Source organism: Cervus canadensis, chromosome 12 (genome assembly GCF_019320065.1).
Source record: "Cervus canadensis isolate Bull #8, Minnesota chromosome 12, ASM1932006v1, whole genome shotgun sequence".
Classification (NCBI taxonomy): Eukaryota; Metazoa; Chordata; class Mammalia; order Artiodactyla; family Cervidae; genus Cervus; species Cervus canadensis.
The window spans coordinates 3,023,708-3,051,073 of NC_057397.1; the positions used below are offsets into that span (position 1 = coordinate 3,023,708).

The following is a 27,366-nucleotide window of genomic DNA, read 5'->3' on the forward strand; positions in this document are numbered from 1 at the left end:
CGTGTGCATACCTGTGGCTGATTCATGCTGATGTGCGACAGAAACCAACACAATATTGTGAAGCAATTGTTTGCCAATTAAAAATAAATACATTTTAAAAAAAGAACTCTCTATAAGGATCAAGTATGTAATACCCCATTCTATGGATGTCCTTTAGCCACTCGCCAATGCTGGACCCTTGGGATGTCTCCATAATGTTGCTATAAAAGAGTTAGGCAGCAAGGATCGAGGGGACCCAGTGGAGCAGGGGCCGGAGCCCTGGAGGCAGACGAGGTACCCTGAAAGCCCAACTCCTCCACTTGTTAGCTGGGCATCTGTGAGCAACTTACTTAACCACCCTTTGCCTTGGTTCCATCATCAGTAGAACAGGGAGAAAGTCAGCAGCCAGCTTTCAGAGTGGCTGTGGGGGTAAAGTTGTCAATATTCGGGGCTGTCAGGTGAGCCTGTGAGTCCTGGTCAGCCCTCTGTAAGTGCTCACACTCACCCCACCAGTGCTTACACCCCTAAGTCCAGGCAATTCCACAGAACATCGTCCTGGAAGGGGGATCACACGGTCAGAACTCTAAGGAAAGCACCTGTGAAAATCCCGACAGCATTAACTAAGAAAATAAAGTCTTTAGCCCAAGAACAAAGGCTCAAGGGGCCCAGAAGACGAGGCTGCCCAACTGTACAGTAAGTTCCCTACATATGAACAAGTTCCATTTGAAGAGCACGTTTGTAAAGTAATTAGCCTCCAATTAAAATAATTAATTAAAAAATAAAAACACATATTTCAAGATTAAAATAATAATAAAAAAAGAGCACGTTTGTAAGTTGAAAGTCCAACCAAGTTAGCTTAGGCACCCAAATAACGCAATCTGCTATCTAGCGCTGCACTGTAACAGGCTTATAGAACTTTTCACACAAATAAGACATGAAAACAAACAAACGCAAAAAATAAAATATATATATTTTTTAAATCTTACAATACAACACCTTGAAAACTACAGTACAGCTACATTGCCACAGCTTCTGCGCTTGCTTCTGGACATCCTGAGCTTGAGATAAAACTACGGTTCTCTATACAGTACTGCAGAGTGAGGTACACAAAAGACCAAGATGCACCTTGGTGACAAGTGACAATGCAGTCAGACACGTGGACTCATTTTCATGATTTACTGGCTTGCATTCACATGTCTGCATCTCTGAAAGTTCCCAACTTGAAGGTTCGTATGTGGGGGCCTTACTGCATGGACACCAGAATTCCTGCTGCAGACCTTTCTGCCAAGTGTTCATCCAGCCTCCTGCAGGAAACAAATCCTCGGGCCCTTTCACCTCCCCCACTGGAGGCCTGGGCCAGGCCAAGGAAGCCTAAGGACCAGGGGCCCTCAGAGGGTCCCCATTAATCTAGGGCTTGTCTTTTAAATTCCTAACCTTGTATTCTTTTCTTAAAGAGAACTCCTAAATTCTATTAGCTTCCAGCCTCACAGAACTCGGAACTGCATGTCTACATATCACTGATTTGTTCATCTTTCTTCCATTAAATTATTATTTTTTTTAAAAACTTTTATTTTATATTGGAGTATAGCTGACTAACGGCACTTCCCTGGTGGCTCGGGGTAAAGAATCTGCCCGCCAATGTAGGAGACATAGACTCGATCCCTGGGTCAGGAAGATGCCCTGAAGGAGGAAATGTTAACCCACTCCAGTTATTCCTGCGAGGGAAATCCCATGGACAGAGGGGCCTGGCGGGCTACAATCCACGGTGTCGCAGAAGAGTCAGATACGACTTAGCGGCTAAACAACAGCAGCAGCTGATTAACAATGCTGTGATAATTTCAAGTGGACAGCAGAGGGACTCGGCCATACACATACAGGTATCCATTCTGCCCCCAACTCCCCGCCCATCCAGGCTGCCACCTGACACTGAGCAGAGTTCCCTGTGCCTGCAGTGGGGACCCACTAAATCACTAACATGTTGAAGATACAGCCCTTGTCTTATTCCGTTATCCCTCCAGTGTTTGGCCCAGCGCCAGGCACCCAGGTGTGCTCGCTGAATGAATGAGCAAATGAGGGAGTGAGAAGGAAAAACATTCAGTGAACGGAAATTTGTTCATTTCACTCTTTCCACTTGGGTTTCCCTCCTCACACTCGCTCAGGACAAGCTAATCCTTTTCCACCTGACAGCATCTCAGACACTCAAAGAGGGCTCCTGCCTTCCTGGGACACAGCCCTGGCTTCTATAATGAGTGCCCTTTTCTTAGAGGTTATCAGCAACAGAAATTCCACCAGCCTTTCCTGTTGTCCGCTTCCATCCCCCTAACGACTGCCAGGCTATGCTCTTATCTAGCAGAGTGTCTTGGCCTGCAGTTTGTCTGTGGGCCAGCTGATGACATATATTTTGGGAGAGGAAATGCTTGAGTTCTGAGGGGGGAGAATGCACACATGTGACTCTTCAGGCCTGAAAGGACTCATGGCCGGAAATGGGCCTGGCTCTGGGGGTGGGGGGAGGCCACAGCCCCTGGGGGAGAGCAACTGAGCCCCCTCGCCTATCCTTGGGTCAGCAGTCCTGGCTCACCGCCCCCCTTCACTGTTCTTCTCTCTGCAGTGGGACTCAGTTCCTTAAACATCTCAGAGTCACCTTCCTGGCCCACCATGTCTACACTGTGATCCTCCCAGGGCTCCCTCTGCCTGCCCCCAGCCCTGCCACTCACAGATCTATTTCTTCCTGCTCAAGGCCAATCTCCTGCCTTCCCCACCGTTTGCCAGCACATGAACTCTCTGGGTCTCTGCCTGACTAGAACAGGGCCTGGTGCATCAAGAGATCTGAGAGCTCTCTGACTCAGTTCTGATTTGGTTGAAGCACAAATAAAACTAGCATGGATCCACTGCACATTCTGCATATATTCTGCTGAGAGCTGGAAACACAAATGTATTTACATTAAGGCCTCTGTGCTTAAGTAGCTTCCCCCCAGAAAACCCCAGTACGAGAGGAAATGCCCGCTCCCCAGAGAGGCCCAGTTCTGTAATCACACCTTCAACCAGATCAAGGTCTCTGCAGGCCTAGGACAGCAGCCACAAGCCACCCCCCAGGAAGCACACAGGCACACAGGAAGCACACAGGCGCAGCAATCACACACGGACGCAATTTCCACCACGTGCATCGCCGCACATCCTGTTACATGTGACATGGCTCTATCAGCAATGTAGTCATAAGCACAGCTCCCGGGGTGTGAAGCAAAGGAGACAGTGTCCACCAGCGTGGTTTGGCATTCTTGCTGCTGCAAGGGCCTGAGGCCCCCCGATCCACAGGGACAAATGCTCCCCTCACCTTCTGCTCTTTTTCTTCCTTCTGAGACTGTTCTGTCTCCCAGGGCCATCTGATCAAATGTCAGCCTGCAGACAGGCACTCTCTGCAAGCATGCCACATTTGCTGGCTGCATCACTTTGCACAAGTTAAGGAATTCTTCAGAATCTTGCTTCCTCCTCTGAACTTGGGCCACTGGGATTTTGTGAGCAGTCATGGCCAGCAAGGGGTCTGGACAGGATCTAATCCATAGTTTAGTAAATATGGTGGGTGGTGCTGCTGACAGCAGGGGTGGGGTGACTCCAACATTTAGATGTGTGTGAATGATATTCTAGCATCACCAGTGTGCACGTAAGGTGGTTTTAACATAGAAATAGGTTGAGTTAGAAATGGGCTTCTCAGGTGGCGCAGCAGTAAAGAATCCATCTGCCAAAGCAGGACACACGGGTTCGATCCCTGGGTTGAGAAGATCCCCTGCAGGAGGAAATGGCAACCCACTCCAGTATTCTTACCTGGAAAATCCCATGGACAGAGAAGTCTGGCAGGCTGCAGTCCATAGGGTCACAGAGTCGGATGCGACAGAGTGACTGAGCACACACCCACATGTTTGAGTTAGAAATAATCTAGATGGTGTGTATATGTACACATAGAAACAGGTATATGTGATGTGGGTGGATGTATATGTGAAGATGTCTGCATGTGTCTAAAAAGATGGATGTGTGTACAGCTATGCACACACACACACACCACACACATTTCACATTGCCCAGCTCCATCTGCCCAGAGGGCCTGGAGGCAATGCTACCCCAGTAGTAAAGGACATGCCTTGTGACCAGATGGCACTCCTAAATAACATCCTGCACGGAAAGGCGCCAGGATTCCCTGAAAAATGCTAACTCTGAGGCTGGGCAGAGGAAGCACAAAATGAGGCTAGAATATTGTGTTGCACCAACAAGTAAGAGAGTGCTCAAAAACCAACAGGGAGATGTTAAAAAGATATAGCAGTCATCCCTCACTGGATACATCTGGGACAACTTTAAAATATCAAAAGAACTAATGATAACAAAGGTTTAAAATTTATTAAGTACAGTTAAAATCTGCCAGTTCACAGCCCACATAAAGAAGGAAAGGAAGGAGGAATGTTCTTTTCTGTGGTGGAAAACCAACTAACCAATGAAAAAGAAACAATGAGATGAGAAAAATTGCTCTTTGGTAACCATGCTGATAATAAACTGATGCAGGCAAGAACCATCAATAGATGCTCGTGTGGCAGATTAAGGAGTAAAAGGATATTTACAGAGTCTTAGAGACGCTCCCCATAAGATACTTGATAATTCAAAAATGAAATGGTAACTTCACATGGAGACACCTCACAGAACCCACCCCAACCAGGTGACAAAGTGACATCACCAGCTCTGAGACAGACCAGCATCATCCTGCTAACAGGGGGCCCTGAGGACCCGGCGTCAGTTCTGTGAGATTCTTGGCAAGAGCACATGGTCTCAATCGAATCACAAGGACACATCAGACAAACACAAACTGAGGGGTATTCTGGAAAATAATTGGCTTGAACGTGTCATAAAAGGTCAGTGTTGTGAAATACAAATCAATGTTAGCAGCAAATCAATGCTAAGCTTCTGACTCAGCTGTACTGGGTTTATAATAATGCTGTGATTTCAGAAATATATAAAATGCTAACACTTGAGAAATCTGGGTAAAGGGTATCCATGATTTTCTGACTATTCTTGCAGCTTACCTGTAAATTTGCAATAATACAAAAATAAACTAACTGAAAAAAAAACAGTTTTTAATTGAAAAGAATGCTCTGGGTTTAACTTTATTTAATTTTCATTCATTAAAATTTAAATAGTCACAGATGGAGTGGATATATGTGGACAGCTCAACTCTAGACCAGGGGCCGACACATTTTTTTTTTTTTGTCTTAAGGACCTGTCTGTAAGTATTTCAACCTTTGGGGCCACACTTTGTCACAATGGTTGCAGTGGTGTGACATACCACAGATGGCCCTGATGGATGAGCATGGCTGAGTGCCAATAAAACTTTATTTGTAAAACATGGCCAGGAGGGACTTGTCCTGTGGGTCACAGGGTCTGCTGGCTGAGCATTCACGCCAGGACAAAACAGACTGTCACTGCACCAGACTGTCACTGCAGCACTTCTTTGGGATGACAGGCACTTGTCCTAGAAGGATTTCCCAGTTTTCAAGAGAGCACAAAGACCTCCAAGAAAGAGAGAGGTTGCTTGATACCCTAAGAGGCGCACGTTTCTCCTTGAGGGAGAAAGCCCTCCCTTTTTATGGAATACCCAAGTTGCAAAGAGATCAAGAAACAGGGGAAATCTCCCCCACCTCCACCTTCTCCCCACAACCTGACGTAAGCCACAGTGGAAACAGGAAAGAGTTTCTCACTGGCATTAGTCAGTCATTACCTCGCTGGACTGAGGGAGTGTCCATCTCTGCTCTTCAGACGACTGTCCTGGACACAAAGCTCAGACTGTCTGCTCACCACAGCCCCTGGAGATGCTAATCACTTCTACTGGCATTTCCACATCAGAAAGGTTGAATTTGAAAACAGTGCCAGCTGGAAGTGAAGAGGAGAAATGTTTGTCAGCTTTGACATTTCACTCACTGCCTTTTGAAGATGACTCAACATAATTAAAAGGCATTCACCCACTTCCCCATTCACCCAGCCAATGATTTATACATCAAATATTTTGTAAATAAACCCCTATTCTGTTCCATGCTCAGACTCAAGTGTCAGAGACAGAAAGGTGAGTAAAGTATAGTTCATTCCCCTCAGGAGCTCAGCTTGGTGGAGGAAACAAACAATCCAGGGCAGTATGATATGAGGGTGTGGATGATATCTGGGGAAGAAATAGCAAACTCAGTCTGAAAGACAAATCTGAAGAGGAGATGGTATTTTTAGCTGCTCCTTGATCAGGGTACAAGCAAGATGCTGTCTGGCAAAAGAAAAGCCTCGGGGGAAATGTCTTTCAGGACAGAGATAAAGAAATAGGTAAGAAGTGAAGGTGAAAATTGTGAGATCAAAGGTAGGATAAACCAGCCTGAGGCTGGACAGGAAAGGGCTTTCGAAGACCTCGTCTGAGAACGGGAACAGAGACCCTCAGTTGAGTTCTTTCTCAGTTGAGTTGCAGTGTCAAGTACTGCAACATGCAGACCATGGGTGTTCTTAGCTGATACTCTCTTGAAATCCAAGGTGCCCAGATTGATTATTCCCACAACACCGATGGGCAGCTGAAGCTTGGAGAGCTGACCTGAGTGAAGCTGCCCGGCATGACAAAAGCAGTAAGTGGCAGAGAAGAGACTGACAGGACACACCCATCCTGTCTGGTTCCAAACCCTTCTCAGCTCCGGGAAGAGAGGATTTCGGTGAGAGTCCCCTGTTACTCACATCACCTTGCGGCATACCCTCTGTGGCGGGGCTCCGCTACCTCTCCCACCACGGAGTGAAAACCATTTCTCCACCCTCGGAGTCTGAACTTGGCCACGTGGCTTGCTTCTGAGCAATAAGCCAATGAAAACACTCCACACAAAGAAAGCCTTAAGAATGCTTAGGCAGAGGACTTCCTCTCGCTTGCTGCTGGGAACCATTCTGCAGTCACAAGAGCACACCTGAGCTAGCCCCTGGAGGATGAAACCAGCCAACACAGGGAGAAGCTCCAGCCCTCCCAGCTGAGCCCCCAGCCTTGCAGGTGAGACTATCACGGCATCTGAGCACCAGCCAAGTCGCCCAGTCCAAAAGAAACACCCAGTCTACTTACCCACAGCATCAGGAAAAATAATAAATGTTTATTGTTGAAGGTGCTAAGGTTTGGGACTGTTTGTTACACAGAGAGAGCTAGCTGATAGAACCACCAAGTTATCGTCACACTGCTGGCAATGAGACCACATGATTTTTATGTCAGAAGGAAAAGTCAGTCTGTGCTGTCTGGAGTCAGCTTCCTCAAGAGACAATGAGGGCCAGGTATAAGGCTGGGCTGTAGGCGAGACGCGGAAGAGGAGATTCAAGAACTATTTTACACATAAAATCAACAGGATTCAGTGACCAACTCACTCAGATTTGTCTACAGGCATCTGGCTTTGATGATAAACAGACTCTGTTTGGAGGTCCTGATGTAGGCAGGATGTTTATACAGAAGAAACACAAAGTAGCCAGAGCAGCTAGGGGAAGTTCCGGGAAAGAAACTTTTTTTTCAGCCGCAGTTTTCTGGAGGAATGAAGGCGGAGGCTCACTGTTCCCAGCCTCCAAATGGTGTCCGCCGCCTCCTCCAATGCCAGAGGGGTCCTTGTACACTGCCGCTCACACCTTCCTCCCTCCCATTGCTGACTCACACCATCCCCACCCACGCCCTACTCACCCTTCGGGGCCGGCGTCAGCACACTTCCCAGGGTCATCTCTGCTGACATGACACATTCCCAGCATTCTCTGCGCCCCTGCAGAGCCTCGGTCACAGCCCCGTAATTCCACGAAGCGCGCGTGAGGCGGCGGTCCTACACGCCCCTCTACAGGCCACCGCCCAGCTTCCCCGCCGGAGAAGGGCAATTACTATCTCCTGAGTCAGAGAATGAGCAACGCAACTCATGGACTGCACTTCCAAGATGTCTGCTTTGACACCCTCCTGTCCTTCCCCCCAAAATGGGTTAGGGAACCTCACAGGGACTCCATCGTTTCCTCTGCTGATCTCCCCTGGTTTATTCTTTCGTTTAACAAGAATTTACCAAGCACAAGCCACCACCTCCATTCTATCGCCCATTGTTCTCATGAGACCAAACCCCTTAGGGGTGGTGGAAAGGGCAGTATTTTACTGACTTTACCTATCACTAGATTTCCCCAGCCGCACTGGACACTGTATGGGTAAAAGAGGCACTCGGCGAGGGGGCACTCAGTAATGAATGAGTGAGTGAGTGAGTGCGCTCATTATCCACAACAGCCAAGACATGGAGGCAACCTAAGCGTCCATCACAAGTGAAGGGACAAAGAAGATGTGAGATATAGATATATAGATATAACAGAATACTGTTATATATACATATATAATTATATTATATAATTATACATAAAATATAATACATATATATATTTATATAATATATACTCTATATATTATATAAAATATAACAATACATAATATATTTTATATATTATATATTAATATATTAATACATAATATATAAAATATATTATATATTAATATATAATATACAATAATATATTAATATTATATATAATATATATTAATATATATAACAGAATACTACTCAGCCCTAAAGATGAGATATATATATATAGATAGATATTATATAGATAGATATATATATCTATCTATATAGATAACAGAATACTACTCAACCCTAAAGAAAAGAATGAAATAAAGCCATTTGCAGCAATATGGATGGACCTAGAGATTCTCATACTAAGTGAAAGTAAGTCAGAGATAAATATCACATGATATTAGTTATATGTGGTATCTTAAAAAAATGAACTTATTTACAAAAGAGAAATAGACTCACAAACAGAAAACAAACTTATGTTTATGAAAGGGGAAAGGGGGGGACAGATAAATCAGGAGTTTGAGATTAAAATATACACACTTCTGTATATAAAATAGATAACCAACAAGGAGCTACTGTATAGCACAGGGAATGATACACAATATCTTGGCAATTGCATTGGATTTCCAACCCCAACTAGCAAGCTTGCAACCACGGGGTCTTTAAAAACAGGATCTGTGCCCCCAAGTGTCAACCACCTTCCAGAGCCTGGGTTTCTCAGCTGCTCTAACAGGACCCAAGGCACTGATCACACAGAGGAGGAGAGGACCCCACTACCTTACCTGCTGGTCCCAGGAGAAGCAGCCTCATAAGCTACTTTGACTCTCCCTGGTTTCTGTTTTTAACTGATCCTTGGTGGCTCGGATGGTAAAGTATCTGCCTGCAATGCAGGAGACCTGGGTTTGATCACTGGGTCAGGAAGATCCCCTGGAGAAGGAAATGACAACCCACTCCAGTACTCTTGCCTAGAAAAGTCCATGGATGGAATTCCATGAATGGAGGAGCCTGGTGAGTCCACGGGGTCACAAAGAGTCGGACACTACTGAGTGACTTCACTGTCTTTAAGATCTCTTGTTTTGAATGATTTTATTTAGCATATTTTTGGCTTTGCTGAGTCTTCGTTGGTAGCAGGTTTTTCTCTAGTCATGGTGAACAGGGGCTGCTCTCGAGTGGCCGTGCACAAGCTTCTCACAGCAGTGTTTTCTCCTGTTGCAGAGCATGGGCTCTAGGGCTCGCAGGCTTTAACTGTTGTGGTACACGGGCTTCCTAGCTCTGTGGTATGTGGGATCTTCCTGGATCAGGGATTGAACCTGTGTCTCCTGCATTGGCAGGTGGATTCTTTACCACTGAGCCGCCAGGGAAGCCCTAAAAATCTCTTCTAAAATGCCACATCACAACATTCTTCCCTATGCCCTCCTGCCCTGCATCTTCTTATATTCTCCCTACATTCCCAAGGCTTCCACAATTGTTTCTAACTCAATTCTTAAAAATGGTGAAATGTGTTCATACACAGGGACTACATAGGAAGATAGATCAGATGTAATCCTCATTTTTTGAAAGGGCCCAGAAAAGCTCATGTGACTCTCCAAGGTACAAATGAAGAAACTGAGGCCCAGAGAGGTGGGCCCATGGATCACACGGCTGAGAACAGGGCCGTGGGAACATGGGTCAAAGGCTTCTGACTCCAGGCTCGAGGCCTGCCCCCTTATTTCTCTCCATCCAACTGGCAGTCACTAGCTACCAACCAGGTCCTTAATGGTAAACTGCTAGGCTTAAACCAGGAGACCTGAGGCAAGAAAAAGGCCCACAAATTCCAGCTGGTGCACAGATGGACAAATTCCAGTCAAACGAATCAGTGAGTTCTCAGTTCTCCTAATCTGGATTCTTAAATCATCCCTTCTTTGCCCCTGTTAGTGCATCTACCACCTGAAATTCCTTTCTTCTGTGCAATAGAATGCAATACATCTTATAAGAGATCGTGTTCTCCAATTGTATTTCTTCTTAGGATAGAGCAGGGAACAGGATATGAAACTCTCCATCACACCTGGAACATAGCAGTTTGCTTAATAAAGCATAGCCTTTCTCCTCCAAGTCAAAAAAAAAAAGATCATCTGAATAATTATTAACACTGGGCCTAGGTGAAAAAAAAAATACTGCTGTGCTTTTAAATTACAGGAATCTTTTCTCAGAGGCCCATAGTCATATCATGTTCCAAAACAGTGTGGCTGGCTGCTAGGTATGCCAAGCAGAGGAGGCCAGCCACACAAAGTCTAGCTGTGTGAGTTTAGAAAAGCAGCCTTTCTCTGAGTCATAGTTTACTTACTAGTAAAATGGAAACTGTGCCTCCTTCCATGCTTTACAGGGCTGTACTGCAAAGCAAGAGAATAAGAAACGACATGAAGTTGCTTTAATAAAAATTATAAGGTAAAACTAGCGGTCGTGATAGTAGCAGGTACCAGTTTTAAATGTTTATGAAGATTCTGCCAAACTAAGCCCTTTGTACTCAAAAATTCGGTGGCTCCTCATAATGCTCCTGTGATGTGCGCACTATTATTATCTGCAGTCAATGTGCAGATGAGTAAGTGGAGGCTTGCAGAGATGAGGTAACTTGCTCACGGTCAATGTAAAGAGTGGAGCCTGAATGATAAACTAATTCCTAGGTGGACTCCATTTAAGACCAGGACTAACACAGTTCCCTTCAGTCAGCGTCTACTAAGCTTCTTCTGCACTGTGAAAGCACCCTGCTCTGCCCTGATGGGGACGGCAGTACACTTGTGGGTTCTCCCACTGTGGGGAAGAGGACTCGGGCAGACAGTAAGAGCCACCTCACTCTGTACCCAGTGAGAGAGGGCACGGGTTAAGTGGGTGGTTTCTTAATCTGAATTCCTGACCAGCATTCCATGATCATGGAGGACGAGATAAAGAACTGAGACTGGCTAGATCAGCTTGCAAAGGGAACAGATGACGCAGAAGAGCAAGGGTAAACGGTGAGATGCCCTACAAAAGCCTGGTGTAAGTGCTAGAATGTCCAGAGCAGGACCGAAAGTGGGGTATGAAGGCAGAAATTCTGAGTGTGCAAACCAGAGATGACAGAGCTAATACTGAAAGTGAAAGGAAGCTGAGTTCAGCAGCTTGGCCCTCTCCAGGGTTTCACTGCACCTCCCTGCTCTTGGCGTGTGGGCTGATGAAGCCAGTCAGAACTCATGCAAGAAGCAGGTATGTTCACCAGGCTGGGAAAGCTAGCATGCACCCTCCCTCTCTGAACGGGTTCCACATGCTGGAGTCCTGAGGAGGAGTGAATTTCTGAATCCAGTGCCTGACTGCTGAGTTCTGGTTGCTCTGCCAAGGGAGATAATATCATAACAACAGCTACCATGGAATGCATCTGGACAACAAGGCCAGCACCACAGTCACATTCCACGTGTGTGATTTCATTCAACCTGCACAGCTAGCCTCTTGAGGGTGATAGTCCTATCCCCACTTCACGGATGTGGAAACTGAGGCTCTGAAAGAATTAGGTATCTGCCCACAGCCACACAGTTAGAAATCAGCAGAGATGTGATTCAAAGCCAGGGCCGTCTTGAGCCCCAGGCTTCCTCTTCACCCTCTAGCCTGGCGGGGCTCCAGAAGGGTGTCTTCCTACACCTCAAATCCCACAGGTCTGGGACGGGAGGGACATCATGGTCCCCTGGTCTGTCTGGTTGCCATGCTCCCTATGGTCATCCACGCCCCGCCCCCACAGTCACCTCCGCAACGACTGGAAATCTCCAAGTGGCTTTCACTTTCTAATTTCTCAGCATCTGAGTACAATCAGCTCTTGAACCCCAAAGAGATACAGTCACCACTTCTTCTCACACCAGAGCAACGCAAACACTCCCTCATGGACTGCCCAGGAGATGCTCAGGCCTCTGCAAACCTCAGCCCGCTGGTTCACCTAAAATGTGGGTCTGCCTAAATCTCTTTCTGCTCACAGGAAAAGACACCTTGATCATGGCTGGAAGAGGGCAGAGTGGTTGGGACCCACCAAGCAGGTGCCTTGATGTTTTCCTCTCTTTCTCCTTCTATTGATCACATGGCTGGGGAGATGCCCTTGGCTCCAAATGTGGGTCCCACTCTGGGGTCCCCCATGCCCTGGCTCTCCCATCTGCCAGCCTGAAGACCATCTGTTCTCTGGGCCTTCCCCCACCCTCTCCAGCCTGATTTATCTCAACTCTCAGCCAGAAAGACGGGTGGTGGTGTCCCCAGAGTACCAGTGGGGAGACTGAGGCTCAGGCATGGTAGACACTTGCCCCACACTCCACAGCTAACCAACGGTGGACCTGTTCTCTCCCCCAACCCCAGCCTTCACTGACCTCTCTGCCCCCTATGGCTTCCAGGTTGGGAGTTGCCCTCATGGACTTTCTTGTTGAGTAACCTGATTTTGCCTGCAGAGAGGGAGATGGGAGGCTGGGTAGCCTCCCCAGGGCCTGCTGGGCACTGTTTTGGGCCTGTCAGAACTGGGAGAAATAGTGATATAGGCATGTGTTTGTTTTCTAGGCAACCATGGCCAAATGAAGGAGGCTGAACTATGTACTCTGGGGCAAGACAGTGGATGAGGGGAAAGAAAGAAAGAAGGAAAAAGAATGGAGAGAGAGTGAGAGGGAGGCAGGGAAGAAAACCAGTGCTGACCGTGAAAACCTTGGGCTGGAGGACACGCTGGCATCATGCAGCGTCTGTCCTGTCCATGGTGAATGTGACCGAGTATCACCATTAAGTGTCCTATTTATAGTCCTTTGAAGTATCGTTTGGTGAAGGAGGGGCTTCATTCTTTTTGGCCTCTTATCTGATTCCCAGGTTTCCCTGATAGCTCAGCTGGTACAGAATCCGCCTGCAATGCAGGAGACCCTGGTTCGATTCCTGGGTCAGGCAGATCTGCTGGAGAAGGGATAGGCTACCCACTCCAGTATTCTTGGGCTTCCCTGGTAGCTCAGCTGGTAAAGAATCTGCCTGCAATGCTGGATACCTGAGTTCGATCCCAGGATTGGGAAGATTCCCTGGAGAAAGGAAAGGCTACCCACTCCAGTATTCTAGCCTAGAGAATTTCATGGACTGCGTAGTCTGTGGGGTTGCAAAGAGTCAGACATGACTGAGCGACTTTCACTCACTATCTGATTCTCAGAACAACCGAAGGGAAGTGGAAGGAAGCTGCTGTCACATGGGGGTGGACGGGACATGTGGGGGTGTGCTGGCAGGGGAACAATCCCCACCTGGAGGGCCTGAGGTCAAGCAGCCCACTTCCAAGAGCCCCGGTGTTCTCAACTGTCAAAATACTGATAACAAGAAGGACCTAAAAGCCCTGTTTAGAAGGTTAAATGAGTGTCGAGTGTCCAGAAGTGGTATTTCCTAGGAAAGGGACTTAGGAAGGAGAGAAGGGCAGAAAGATGCCAGAATTCACAAAAACCAACACGGACTTGCTCAGAGGGAGGTCTCAGGGAGACTGGGGGTCAAGAGGGTGGTCTAGGAGACTGAGGAGAAAACACAATGGGGTCCCTAACGGAGGAGGCCTGCCCAGTGGGGTTACCCAGGAGCCCTTGGCACCCGGGGCTGTGCCTGCTGCTGTGTCCCATGCTCTGGACATTGGAAGCTCGTCTCTAGCACACCTCAAGGTGCCCAAGTCAGCTGTGACAGCCTGGAACTCAGGGCTGGTTTCTCACTCTGGATCTGCCTTCTAATGAGCTGAGGAATCATATGGGTCAGGCCTCCACCTGAGCTGTCTCAATGGTGAAATACAGGGCAGGGAGCATCTAAAATGTCATGTCCGAAGTCTCAGGAGGACCCTCTCTACTACTAGTATCCAGGGGCCACACCATAGCTTCTTAAGCCCAGAGAACTTTCCCAGCCTTAAATTGAGACAGCTCCAGAGAGCCCCCCACCCCCACCCTACCACCTCCTTCAGGAAGTCCTCTGTGGATGGAGGCTCTGTGTGAGGAGGACCTTTCCAATCCGCAGAGGTGTCCAGAAATCAGAGGGCCATCACTGGCAACATTCAAGCTGAGGAGCATTAACCACTTGGTAGAGTCGAAGTGAGGAAACAATTCAGGGAAAGCTGAGCAAGGCATTGCTTAATTCGAAAGCTGATGATGATCACAGCGTGCACTCTGCAAGCACTCATAAAGTAGGCACTCAGCAGGGTCCTGTTCTAAACACCTTCCAAGTATTAACTAATCTAGTACCTACCAGGTGGTTGGTGCTATTATTGTCCACAGTTTTAGAGATGAGATGATGGAGGCACAGAGAGGTTATGAAACATGCTGAAGGTCACACAGCAAGCAAGTGGCAGAGCCAGCACTTCCACTGAATGAATCAATGAATGACTCAGTCAATGAATAATTGAAGTCTGGGAGTAGAGGAAGGTTGAACAAGGGCACTGCTAAGGATCGTTGCAAATGTTCAGATTTGACAATTCCTTCTGATTCCATGCTCTTTAAAGGTACAACCTTTGTAACATTATCATTCAATCGACTCACGCACAACACAGCTTATGTTCAGAGAAAAAGAGAAGCCCCTTCACTCCATCCCAGAGGCAGGCTCCCAAGGACACAGGAGTATTTCGATATTCCAAAATGCCTCCAGGACCATCACATCTTTTCTCCTTGTTTGGATGTTTGGCATTGTGGACATGTTAGGGGAAACACGCTGACTGAAACCCCTCACCCTGGCCAGACATCACAGTAACCATTTGCGTGAGTTATTTTACAACTGGAGGTCGTGGTAAGGAACATGAACTAATAAGCCACCACCAACAGGAAGAATTCAGGAAAGATCAAAAGGAGACCCCATGTGTCCTTCCACCTCCCAGAATCCTTCTTGCCAGCATCCATATTGGCTGAGCAATGCGTGCACCACCAGGAAAGACTGTGAGGCAGAGTGATTGGCCAGAGACAACCTGGAAACTAACCCCATGACTATAAAACCCCAGACTGTGAGCCACATGTCAGAACAGTTCTCCTGGGTCCCCTTACCCTCCTGCTCTCTGCCCGGGCACCCTTTTCCAATAAAGTCTCTTGCTTTGTCAGTACCTGTGTCTCCTCGGACAATTCATTTCCAAGCATTAGACAAGAGCCCACTCTTCGGCCCTGGAAGGGCTCCCCCGACTTTCTGCAGCGAAGACATCAGTTTAATTTCTATAATCCTGTAGTTCATGATGGATTTTTGTGTAGCTCAGTTTGTTCCCTGTCATAGATTACAGACAGAAAATAGAAGCTGCCCTTATGCTGGAACCGATTTTTCAAACCATTCTGAGAGGTGTGTTTTTCATCTGAAATTACCCTTAGGCAGTGGTGCACAGCCTCGCTATGTTCTAATATCTCCTTTTCATTTTAATTTCCTTTTTTTCGCCAAGAATATGCTTCAGAAACAACCAGGAATACCCCCCACTAAGACATTCTTGTTGGTGGCAGCTAATGGTTCAAACCAACAGTTTTGATTCATCAAACTCTCCACCAGGTGGTAGGATTAACGGTGTTTTCAAGGAAGAAGAACAGCAAACACTTTCTCCATTGTGAAGGTGTTATTAGTGTGAAGTAAGTCAGAAACAGGAAAACAAACACCGTGTGTGAATGCATCTATATGGAATCTAGGAAAATGGTCCTGATGAACCTATTTGCAGGGCAGGAATGGAGACGCAGGCGTGGAGAAGGGACTTGTCGACACAGCAGGGGGACGAGGACAGTGGGGCAAGTGGAGAAAGTAGCATCAACATACATACACTATCATGTGTAAAGCAGACAGCTGGTGAGAAGGTGCTATATAACACAGGGAGCCCAGCCTGGCACCCTGTGATGACCTAAGGGGTGGGATGCAGGGAGGGGAGGGAGGCTCAAGAAGGAGCGGATATATGTATGATTATGGTTTATTTGTGTTGTTGTATGGCAGAAACCAACACAACATTGTAAAAATTAAAAAAATAAATATATAAAAAGGGGAAGCTTTTAGTGTCACAATAGCTGTCTACTGTTCTTTTTTCTTGCAGCAGACTGCCCGAGAGACAACTGTCTAGGAACTTGGGTAGGTCTACATGCCTGGTGACAAACTTCATACCAAGCCTTCCTGCCCAGTCCTTCTTCAACCCCTGGGCACTGTGTGGGCTCTCTGAATTCAATTTATGCAGAAGAGCAAAGGATGAGAGCTTGCAGTCAGCAGTGCTGGGATCCATGTGCAAGATCAGAGACTCCAACCAGACCTCGTGTGTGCTAAGTCACTTCAGTCGTGTCCGACTCTTTGCTATCCTATGGACTGCAGCCCACCAGGCTCCGAAGTCCATGGGATTCTCCAGGGGCTCTTCCTGACCCAGGGATCAAACCCGCATCTCTTCTGCGGCCTGCGTTGGCAGGCAGTTCTTTACCACTAGCACCACCTGGGAAGCCCACTCATGTCATGTCGTGTTCAGTCGCCAAGTCGTGTCTGACTCTTTGCGACCCCATGGACTGCAGCATGCCAGGCTTCCCTGTCCTTCACTGTCTCCCAGCGTTTGCTCAAATTCATGCTCATTGAGTTGGTGATGCCATCCAACCATCTCATCCTCTGTTGTCCCCGTCTCCTCCTGCCTTCAATCTTTCCCAGCATCGGGGTCTTTTCCAAAGAGTTGGTTCTTCACATCAGGAGGCCAAAGTATCAGGAGGCCATAGGAGCCCACCCTCTAAAATGTGCAGGCAAGCTTCCCTGTTCCCAGACTGTCTGCAGGCATCTTCTCTTCCATAGGCTTTCTTCTAAACTCTGTTCATGTTATTGTTCTATGATTGTGACTCTATGCACTCGCTAGCTGACTCTATCTCCTGAGAGAAAATTATTTATGGACAAAATAACTGAACAGTAGGGAAATTATCTAGTGACACGCCTGAGTTAGTGGTTGAGAGCTCCGTTCTGGAGGTTCCACTGTCATCTGCCTACCTGAGTCTCACCAGCAGACCCCACTTTGACCCCTCCCTTAAGGCTTCCCTTGGGATGGCGCTCTCTGGCTTCCTGATAATACTAAAGCTGGCTCTCAGCTCAGTCTGTTTCTGTTCCAGCGCATTCATACACTCTTTGCATGAACTGTGAATGGCAGTTGTGGTTGTTACGGGTGCTGTGCTATGTAGGGCTGTGTCATATTGTGTTGTATGAAGATGAAGTTTTGGTTCCCTAAGTTGACTGTAAGATCTAATAAGGATGCTCAGATTCAACTTATGGGATTTTCTGTCATTGTTCTCAGACTTAGCGGAGCAGATAGAGGGAGCCGGCGTTGAGGTGGAGACAGCAAAGGCCAGGATGCAGGGAGGTGGCCCCACCAAGGTTGGAGGTCATTTCCACGAACTTGGTCACCTGACTGATCTTCAGCTTCCTCATCTGTACAGTTCAGGGTGGAAAGGGTGAAGGTGGGGGTTCCAGAGAGTGAGCAGAGGAAAATGTACGATGGGGATTAGAGGTGGATGGATGTGTGGGCTTATTCCTTTGCCCAGGAGTCACCGACTTCCCATGAGGGTAGCTCCAGGCACACGGAAGATCTGAATGAGAGCAAGACCGTGTGACCTTGAGTAAGTCACTACATCCATAAAATGGGGAGGACCCGCGTCACAGTGGAGCACACACAGGAGATGGACTGAGGTCCACACAAGGTCAGAGCTGCAGATGTTGGCATGCAGAGGTGGGCATTTCAGGGAGTGTTTGCTTTCAGAGCACTGGCAGTTCTCTGAGCTAGACCAGGGGTGGGGAGGGAGAATGCAGCTCTTCATGATTTGGCCAATTCAGGGGATTTATTTTGGGCTCCAGTCTGGTCTTCCAAGGAAAAAGGTTTTTTGAAGGGTTTTTTTTTTTTTTTTCATTTTCTTTTCTTTCTACTGAGCCTTTTATTTCTGAAAAGGTAAATGCCCAATTAGAAGGATTTTCATCTTTCATGCAGAGTTGTTTTAGGCTTTTTGAACATGAAATGATCTTTTGGAGTCATTCCACCCTCTCAGAGAAGTAGCCAGGTTTGCTTTGGTTGTGTTTCTCGGTTGGGTTTTTCTCAAGAGCACTCTGCTAAGTAAATATGCATGAAGGGAATTTTTAGCCACTCTGGTCTGTTGGTTCCATGTGGATTCAAATGGATGTATATTTAATGCAGCACAATCTATTACAATGATATCGATATTGGTTTGATTTTTTTTTAAGGTATCTAGTGAAATTCGGAGAATGTATTTTCTTTGTACACCCAAACAGGGACTTTCCAAAAGTCATTTGCAACTTCTTCTTCTTTTTTTTATTCTTCCACATAATTTGGAACTAACGTTTTCTTCTCAACTCTGAAAGACTATAAATAATTTTCAGTTTGTACTTTATAATCTCATATGGGTTCCAGAATCAGGCCGAATTAGATAGCTTATATGTATCTTAGAGAAGAAAAAATATATGTGTATACATACACATAGAAGCAGATGAAATGGTCCAAACATCCTCAGGTATTTTTGGAAGGGAAAAAAATCTTTAATATAAGCATATTCAAATAGTATTCCTTGAATATTGAATAGGTTAAAAGGACATGACGACACACAACCCACTTCTATACCAACAGGTCTGGATCTAGACCTTTTCAGGAATAAAAGCTAGCATTTGTTGAGAGACTCTCATTTATCTTTCACATCAACTATCCAAAGTATCTGGAGAAGGAAATGGCAACCCACTCCAGTATTCTTGCCTGGAAAATCCCATGGATGGAGGAGCCTGGTGGGCTACAGTCCATGGGGTCGCAAAGAGTCGGACACGACTGAGCGACTTCAAATACACACATACATCCAGAGTATCAGGGCTTCCCAGGTGGCACAGCGGTAAGGAATCTACCTGCCAAGTAGGAGACATGGGAGACTCAGGTTCAATCCCCGGGCTGGAAAGATCCCCTGGAGGAGGAAATGGCAACCCACTCCAGTATTCTTGCCTGGGAAATCCTATGGACGGAGGAGCCTGGCGGGCTACAGTCCATGAGGCCACAAAGAGTAGGACATAACTTAGCAACTGAACAACAATAACTATACATTCAAGAAAATACCTTTGCTCTCCAGCAGTCTGACTTATGCCTAGAAGAACTCCCCAAGGTACTCATGGGTTGTATCCTCAATGAATCTTTCCGTGGGTCCCCCAAGGCAGAAGAATCCTTTCTTCTCTGTCAAAACCCTGCCTCAGCTCATGCACACTTCCACTCTAGTGCAAACCCCACCGGAGGGTAACCTTTCACATCTGCATGTAGGGGACAAGGATCAACCACGCGTCCAGCACCTTGCATGGTGTCGGGGACACAATAAGTTCCTAATAAATGCTGGTTGAACCGAAATAAAAATAATCCAACAACAAAACTTAAAGAAATAAGAAAACCCCATTTCTGATACCAAGCAGGACCCTGCGGGGCTCTTGGGCATAAAAGATCGACTTTGCCATGAGGGTGTGCTGCTCAACGCTCCAGGATGGAGAGCAGGAGGTGCACAGTTGGCATGGGGTGGGCGAGGCTTGTCTGTGATGCCAGGGAGGCCTGGAAGGTTCTGAGGATGGAGCTGGAGGCAAAAGCAAGGGCGGGGGAGGGGGGGCTGCCTTCACAAGAAAAAGGCTCAAAGGGCCCCAAGGTGATGTCAGCAGAGCTCCGAGCCTCTCATTCCCACAGTGAAACTGAGACTCTGAGCCTGAATTTGTCTGGGTGCCAAGTGGTCAAGCCATTGCTCACAGGCCCTGAGGCCAGAACACAGGCTCTGGCTGGGGTCTGAGGCTGGGCTCCTGGAACCAAATTAGGGCGGGGCAGGGGCACCCAGATCCTCTGCTCGGCCAGGGCGGGGGTGAGGTGGGGGTCAGTGCGGCAGGATCCAGAGGGTTCCACAACTGGACAAAGTGCATGGAAGCCTTATGCTAGAATAATTCTTAGTGACCAGGCCAGCTCTTTCACCGGCCCGTGAGGGTGTGTGCAGACATGCACGGAGGACTCACCAGGAAGCCGTGCAAGGTTTTAAGTGGATTTTATTTTTTGCTTTCTTGGCTGTTTTTCATGGTGTGGGAGGGGACTTCAGGGGAGGGTTAAGGTTTAGATCCTATAAGGCAAAGCCTGTTCAGATACAAATCCTCTGAGTCAGCAACAGACCCAGGCAAGGTTAACTGACCAGAAGATTAAGAGGCCCCTATGGGGCCTCTATGGGGCTCCCACAGGGCTGCAGACAGCTGGCCTCCAGCTGATACTCCTGGGGTTGGCGGTGGAGAGAGGAGACAGACACCCACCTGCACAGAACCCTCCCCGCCAGGCCCGCAGATGGACCCGGCCCACCAACACTGGAGCACAGAGAGCTCCGGACAGCCGGTGCTAGGACTTCAGGACCTCAGGTCTGGTGAGCCCGGCCTGTGCCTCCAAGTGGAAACAGTCATGAGGTGAGCAAGAGGCCGCTGCTGATAAGAGCCTGGAGGAGCAGAATGTGCACCCCCTAGAGAAATTCCTCTACTCTGCTGGGGCCCAGGCCCAGGCCTTGCCGGGGAGGCAGACCTGGAGAGCAAATGCGGGCCTTGCAAAACACAGGACAGCATATTCCCACCCACGTGGGATTCTTCAAAGCAGGGGACAGCTCCCCCACTGCTTATTCTGTTATTTATTCCACAAAATAAATTTTTCATAGGATGAAATTCCTTTCATGCCCAGACTTGAGGTCAAGGCATATGAATATATATACAAAAATAGTGTGTAAACATATGTATGTATATATACTTATACACACACATTCACCCAATTACATATAATATTTAGTGTAACATATCTGGAAGGTAATAGCCATGACCCCACTTTACCCCCACTTGGCACAAGATCGGGACAAGTTAACGTGGGGAATTCGGGTTGGTCTCTTCAGCTACCTGCAGGATTGCAGAAAAAGGCCAGGCCATGTTTGGGGTCAGTAACGGAAGGTGCTAGAAGGTGCAGGGAGCGATCCCTGTCACCCAGTCTCCGGCGCCCCTTCCCATCCCCATAGCCAAGCGGCAGTTTCCATAGTGGTCCGCAGGGGGCAGTGCACTTTGCCTTTTCTGAACCTGAGGAACGCAGTCGCGCAGCTCCCCAGGGACAAAAAAAAAAAAAAACCCAAACACCAAAAAACCCTGATGGCCGCTCCAGCATCTTCTAGGAATAGCCCATCTTTGAGTCTAGCGCGCAGGAGGTGCGCAAGGTACGTCTAGAAGTCAAAAGCGCTGGACAGGGCAGATGGATGCGAATTCAATAATAGTAAACATGGGGAGAAAGAGGGAAGAGACACCGTGGCCTCCGCCAGCGCCTTCCCGGGAAGGGACCTTTTCAGACCTTTCGCACCTACTGTGTGCCAGACGCGACAGCTGGACTACCTACCCAGTCCCCAGCGGACATTATTTTCGGAGCTGGCGAGTACCGTTCGCCCAACACACACAGCCGCAGAGCGGGAGTGGATGCTCGCTGTCTCCCTGAGGAAACATCTCGGTGCAAATCCACGTGGCGTGGGACCCGGGAAGGGGATGGGCCGGCAGAGGCGAGGGGTTCCCGGAGGTGGGCACGTGAAAGCCAGGCGGATGACCGATGCGGGGCCGCAGCCAGGAGGTCACTGCCCTCAGGGTCAAGGCTGTCTCCCTCTGCGGGACACGCAGAGCCGGCGAGACGCAGTGACCCGCCCAGCCCCCAGCCACGCGCACACTTGCGAGCGGACTCTAGTCCGCTGGTCCAGCGCCCCCACCGAGCCCCACGCTCTCTAGGCTCTGTCCGCGACCTTCGCGTGCGAGGGAGGTGGGACTCGGGTCTCTGGCGGACAAGCAGAGCCCAAAAGATCCCAACACCCTTCCCGGGAGACCAAGCCACAGGATAGAGCGTAGGCGCCCTGGGGCATAACTGTGCCCAGCTAGGGAGCAGCCTCCGTTCCCATCTCAAGTTCAGCCGCGCTGCCTCCCGCAAGGTCAAGCTCAAACACACTCTCGCTTAGTGAGAAAAGGAGCTCAAAGTTGCGCCACAGTCCCGATTCCGAACCAGGCTGTGCCCCCATCTGGGCGCTCTGCCCCAGTGGCACTGCTGCCCACTCCCGCGCCCGCCCAAGGAGCCGCCCCTGCCCCGCGCAGGTCACACACCCCAGGCGCAGCCAAGTTGCTAACTTTTGTCGGGTCATTTCGCGGCAGTTGCGGCGCCTAACGGGATCCCGGGCGGACTCAGAGTTTCGAGTTGCCACGGGCACCACCCCAGTCAAGCTCCCCTTCGCCCACCCCAGTCCCTCCCTGCCCAACACGCCACGTCCAGCTGGCTTGCCCCGAGTGCCAACCTCTCCACCGTATCCGGAGCAACGCGGGCCTGCGGTGTCCCCGGGGGCGATGGCCACCTCCCGGATCCGCGCCTGCTCGCAGCGGATTTGGACGCTCGACTCGGGTCACTGGGCGGCCTCCGCGCGCCCCCGCACCGCGGATTCCGCTCTAAAGGGTCGCGCGGCCCCGTCTCCTCGTGGGGTCTTGGCCCACAGGCGACCCCGCGGGCCACTTCGCTTTCGGCGGCCCCGATCGGCGAGATGCCAGCTCCGCGCGCCGTGTGCAGTGTCACTGGGGCCAGCCCGGGGACCGCTGCCCCAGACCCGGCGTAGGCTCCCTAGAGCTCCCAGCAGCTCTTTTGGAAACGGCTGTACACCCTTGAGCCCGACCCTCCGCTCCGACCTCCTCGCTCTCCCAAAGACCCCGGCGACGCCGCTGCTAAGGAGCGGGGCTCCCTGCGTGTGCCCCCCTCCCTCACGGCGCCGGGGTCTTCAGTCCACTTCCACGCCCCTGTCACACACTCCCAGCTCCTTCCCCACCGCCTCTGTCCTCGGGTCCGGACCATCACCCCGCTCCACTCGCAGAACACACACGAAACTGCCCGAGCCCCAACTCGGTTGGATGTAGCCCCCCGCGCACCCCCGGCTCCGCGCGCTCACTCACCGCGGCCGGAGACACGCGGAAGTTTCCGGGGCTCTGGGGTTGGGGGGTACGGGACGAGGCGATCCGGAGGAGAATAAAAACGGGGGTGTCCCGAACACTCGCCCCGTTCCCGGCTCACATTGCCCCTGCCTCCTCTCTCTCCGCCTCCTCTTCCTCTCCGTCCTCCTCTTCCTCCTCGCCCTGGTCTTTGTCTTTGCAAAGTGTCGAAACTGTCTGGCATAGTGGAGCTCCGCCGGCGGAGGCTGGAGCCGGGGGAGCGGGGAGGCGGGGTGAGCAGGGGGCGGTCTCGGGAACACCTTCCCCCGGGTGGAATGGGAGGGGGAGGCGGGCGGGCTGGCCGGGGAGGGGAGGGGCCGGGGCCGGGAGCCGGGAGCCGGGGCGCGCCGGAGCCGAGCGGGTGCCTCTCCCGCGCGCGGCCCTCCCCTTCCTCCGCCCAGCGCCCGCCCCTCGCGGCCCCCCGCTCCCCCGGCGGCCGCCCCCCCTCCCACCCGGCCTCGGCTCAGTTTTCCCCGGGCTCCGGGCTGCCGGCGAGCCGAATCTAGAGCGCCGAGCCACGTGGACTGCAGCCGGCTCGGCGGAGGCCCGGCGGGGGAGACGCTGGAGGCGGCGCGGGGACGGGATCGCCGCCCCGAGCGGGGATCTGCGGGGACTGCCGCCGCCGGCGGGCTGGCAAGGCTGGGGAGGCGCGGCCTGGGGGGGGCCGCGGGCTCAGACCCGCGGAAGAGGCGGCGGCGCTCTGAAGAGCCCGCGTGGGTGCGCAGTAGCGGGAAGGCGCCGATCCGCCTGCCGGCGGCGGGGCCAAACCACCTACTTCCTCTAAGGGCGCGCGAGTCGCGTGGGGACTGCAAGCAGGGATGGCGGGAGCGGGGCTGGGGCGGCGGGTGAGGCCCCGGGGCGGGCGCCCAGAGGAGAGCCGTGGAGTGGCCACCGCGGCCCGGCCCCCCGCCCTGGCCCTGCTGCCCGCCGCGGTTTCTTCCCTCCCACCCGCCGGGCCTGCGACGTGATCCAGAGCAGGGCGAGCTCTCTCGCCAGCCCGACTGCCAGGACCAGGCCCCCTTTCGGGGTCAGCTTTGCGGATTTGGGCCCTTCCTCTTTTATAGGGAAGTGGGACGGTGCTGGCATCTTGCACTGTAGCCGAATGCCAGTCCTACAGGCTAAGTGCTAGACACAGGATTTAAGAGGCACTACCAAAAAAAGAAAAAAAAAAAAAAAAGAAAAAAATCTAGTTTTACGGCTCTTAACTCCTTATTGGGGCTTTTCCTTTCTCACAACTTTTCTGAGGAATGCAACGAGGAAAAAGGCCCAGCTTGGCCTAGGGAGTCAGTTAATTCTTGCAGTGCCCCCTGGCCCCAGCCCGAAAGGCCAGCCTTCTGCAATGAAAGCGGAGAGAACAGGCTTAGCTCTACATCAGAAAGAGATGTAGTGGATGCTCCAGAGCAGGACCCGCAGGACCAAATTCTTGGTTCCAGCCCACACTGCCATTCCTTGGATGTGTGAAATTAGACTAGTTTCAGAATCTCTAAGCTCGCTACCTCTGTGCCTCAGTTTCTCCATCTGTGAAAATGGGCGTAATTCGGTCAGTCCCACAAGGTCACTGTGATGACTAAGTGAATGCATATATGCCCAATACTAAAAACTCTACCCAGCATATTGATGAGTGCCCAATACGAGTGTGTTGTGCCAATGGTGGGCTTCTCCTGCACCAGGTCCCTGCGCACAGCTGGGGAAGGCCTGCCCTAGGGAATGTGGTCTTGGCGTTGGAAAAGTGGGACATGAAGGAGAAAAGGAGAGATATTTTGAGCCATAGAAAAGATAATGATTAAACAGGGCAGGGGAGAAAGTGAGAAGATTCTCTACTAGAAAGGGAAGGAAAAGAGGAATCAAGATGTACAAAGGGCCAGAGAGGCAATGGGTGTAGAGGAGCCGAAACAGAAAACATCCACACAAACCTGCAGGAACTCTTCAAGAAGTCCTGCCAGTCTGCACCAGGGCACTGCCATCTGGCTGCATTTCCTGGCCTCCAGGGTTTGCAAGAAAAGTTTTGGGTATTTCATGACCTGAGACCTCTCGCCTGAACCAATTGGCTTTTGTTTCGGTTCTGGGGGAGGGGGGTGGGTGGACGTGAACCTTCTGGCCTGCGTGGAAGCATCTGTGGGCTTTGCTCTTCCTGAGATGCATGTCAGGGCATCCACTGCTCTTGGCATTCCCCGAAATGCTTTAGCGTATGGGATGAGAGGAGCAGAGGTGTTGCCTAGAACAGCAACATCAGCTGCTGTTCTCGGCAGCAGCAGCATCCTCGGGCCACAGGAACCTTCTCACATGGACCTCTGAGACTCAGCAACTGGGAGTGTGGCTTGTAGCTTCATCCGCGTCCAAGTCCTCAGAAATATAAGAGCGGCGACAGTCATCTTCTTGTCTTCACAGGGACAACTGCCTGCAGTGCCCTGTTGGTTTTCCTGATTATATAGTTGGTGACTTTGCCCTTCTGATTTGATTCAGCTTGCTGGGGGCAGGGAATACGTTGTGTTCTGCTCCTGGCTGACTGCAGCGCCCATCTCTGTGCTCAATAAAGACTTGCTGGCTGAATTAATAAAGAAACGTTTATTTATTGCAAGGATCAAATAGTATAATGTACAGAAAAGCACTTTGCAGAATAGAAAATGCTTCAGTCATTAAGACTATCCTGTTTTCTCCTAGTAGGAGAGAGGATCAGATTGGGCAAGTAAGTGCCCTAGATCATCCAGCTGTTCCACTCTGCAGCCAAGAATCAAATTTGGCTCTCAGTTGCAGCCCTGGGTTCTTGGCAGTTCGTTTAGATGACTCCACAGTGAGATGGAAATTTCTTATTAAGTGACTCTGATGAAACATGCATATATCATCAGCTTACTGCTATAAAAAGATGCTCATCAGACGCATCTTTTGCCAGCCTCTGATGGGTTAACCTGCCGAAGCTTTTTCTAACCCTATTTCCTTTCTTTTTACAAGGTTTTTTCTTTCTTTTTTTTTTTTTAAACCAGGTAGCTGAGATGGGCTCTCTCCTTCTCCCTTTTTTCCTACAGTCGTGACATTTGATGAAAAGCACTTCTGACACCCTGGCCAGTTTCCAGGAGCCCAGATCTGGGGCTGTGTGTCAGGAATGTGTGTCTGTGAGCATTCCAGGTTCTCAGCCTGTGCGTCTCCCAACACGGCCTGCCGGTAACAGTCATGACTGGGTGTCTGCACAACGAGCTCCCGGGAGAGACCCGACATCGATTTAAACTCGCCATCACCCCCTCCACCCCCACAATGTCTTCAGAGCAACAGCAAAGCTCTCAGTAATAATGGTTAAGAAAATTGATTCCATCCTCTCCTGATCCCCTTTCTTGGCACATCAGAGTGGAAAGATCCTGTTGGGCTCTGATGCCATCTGGGTGATTGTGCAGAAAAGGAAAGAGCTGCCTTGCTTGTCAGAGGTGAGTTCAGAGCTGCTGGGCACTTGGTGTTTGGTTTGGGCAGTGCTTTGCTTTGGGTTCTTGGGGCTGTGAGGACCTAGCCCAGCTTTTCCTTAGGTATTTAAAAAAAAAAAGATGAGGGATGTACAGACTGATGCTGAAAGTGAGGCGCTAGAAGGGGGAAGGTAGCCTGCGTTTCTGCTCTGGCTGTCTTCTGTCTCTCTCCTTCTCTCCTGTTTCTCTCTGCTCTCTCCCTGCCCATAGACTTTCTCTGTTAAGTCCTGGGTTCACCCCAAAAGTTTTCTGTATGTTTGTGACCCCAGCCCATCCACATTGTGGCCACTGTTCGACCACTCCAGGTTTTAGTTTTTCCAGAAGAGAAATGTGATTGGCAGGCCTCACTCTGTTGTAGATCAACTAGTCTACTGAATAGGCTGTCCAGGCAGCATTGACTCAGGAGTCACTGTGTGGATGGAGACCTGTATAGGAGATTTTGCATTGCAGGGAAGGTAGGACCCATGAGTCTTAAGTCCTCCCCCCAACCCTGAAAGTCTCAAGGCATTTGAGTCAGCAATAGTAAATAGCCATACCCTAAACCACTCACATGTATTAGATCCAAGAGCTAAGGCAGC

General features: G+C 49.9%; 1 protein-coding gene across 6 annotated transcripts in view; it reads right to left on the minus strand.

Moving 5' to 3' along the window:
- ST3GAL1 (ST3 beta-galactoside alpha-2,3-sialyltransferase 1) overlaps nt 1-23,568 on the minus strand; it is a 90,654-nt gene extending 67,086 nt beyond the window's left edge. For 2 of the 6 annotated variants that reach the window (XM_043483147.1, XM_043483146.1), the window contains exons 1-2: nt 23,304-23,568; nt 5,735-5,886 (exon numbers count right to left, since the gene is read on the minus strand). The gene's annotated coding sequence lies outside the window, so the exon portion shown is untranslated. Of the gene's footprint in view, nt 1-5,734; nt 5,887-7,380; nt 7,591-7,684; nt 7,788-23,303 lie in introns of those variants that run through there. The other 4 variants (XM_043483151.1, XM_043483150.1, XM_043483149.1 and 1 more) reach the window with 3 other exon arrangements.
- Between the last annotated feature and the right edge of the window lie 3,798 nt (nt 23,569-27,366).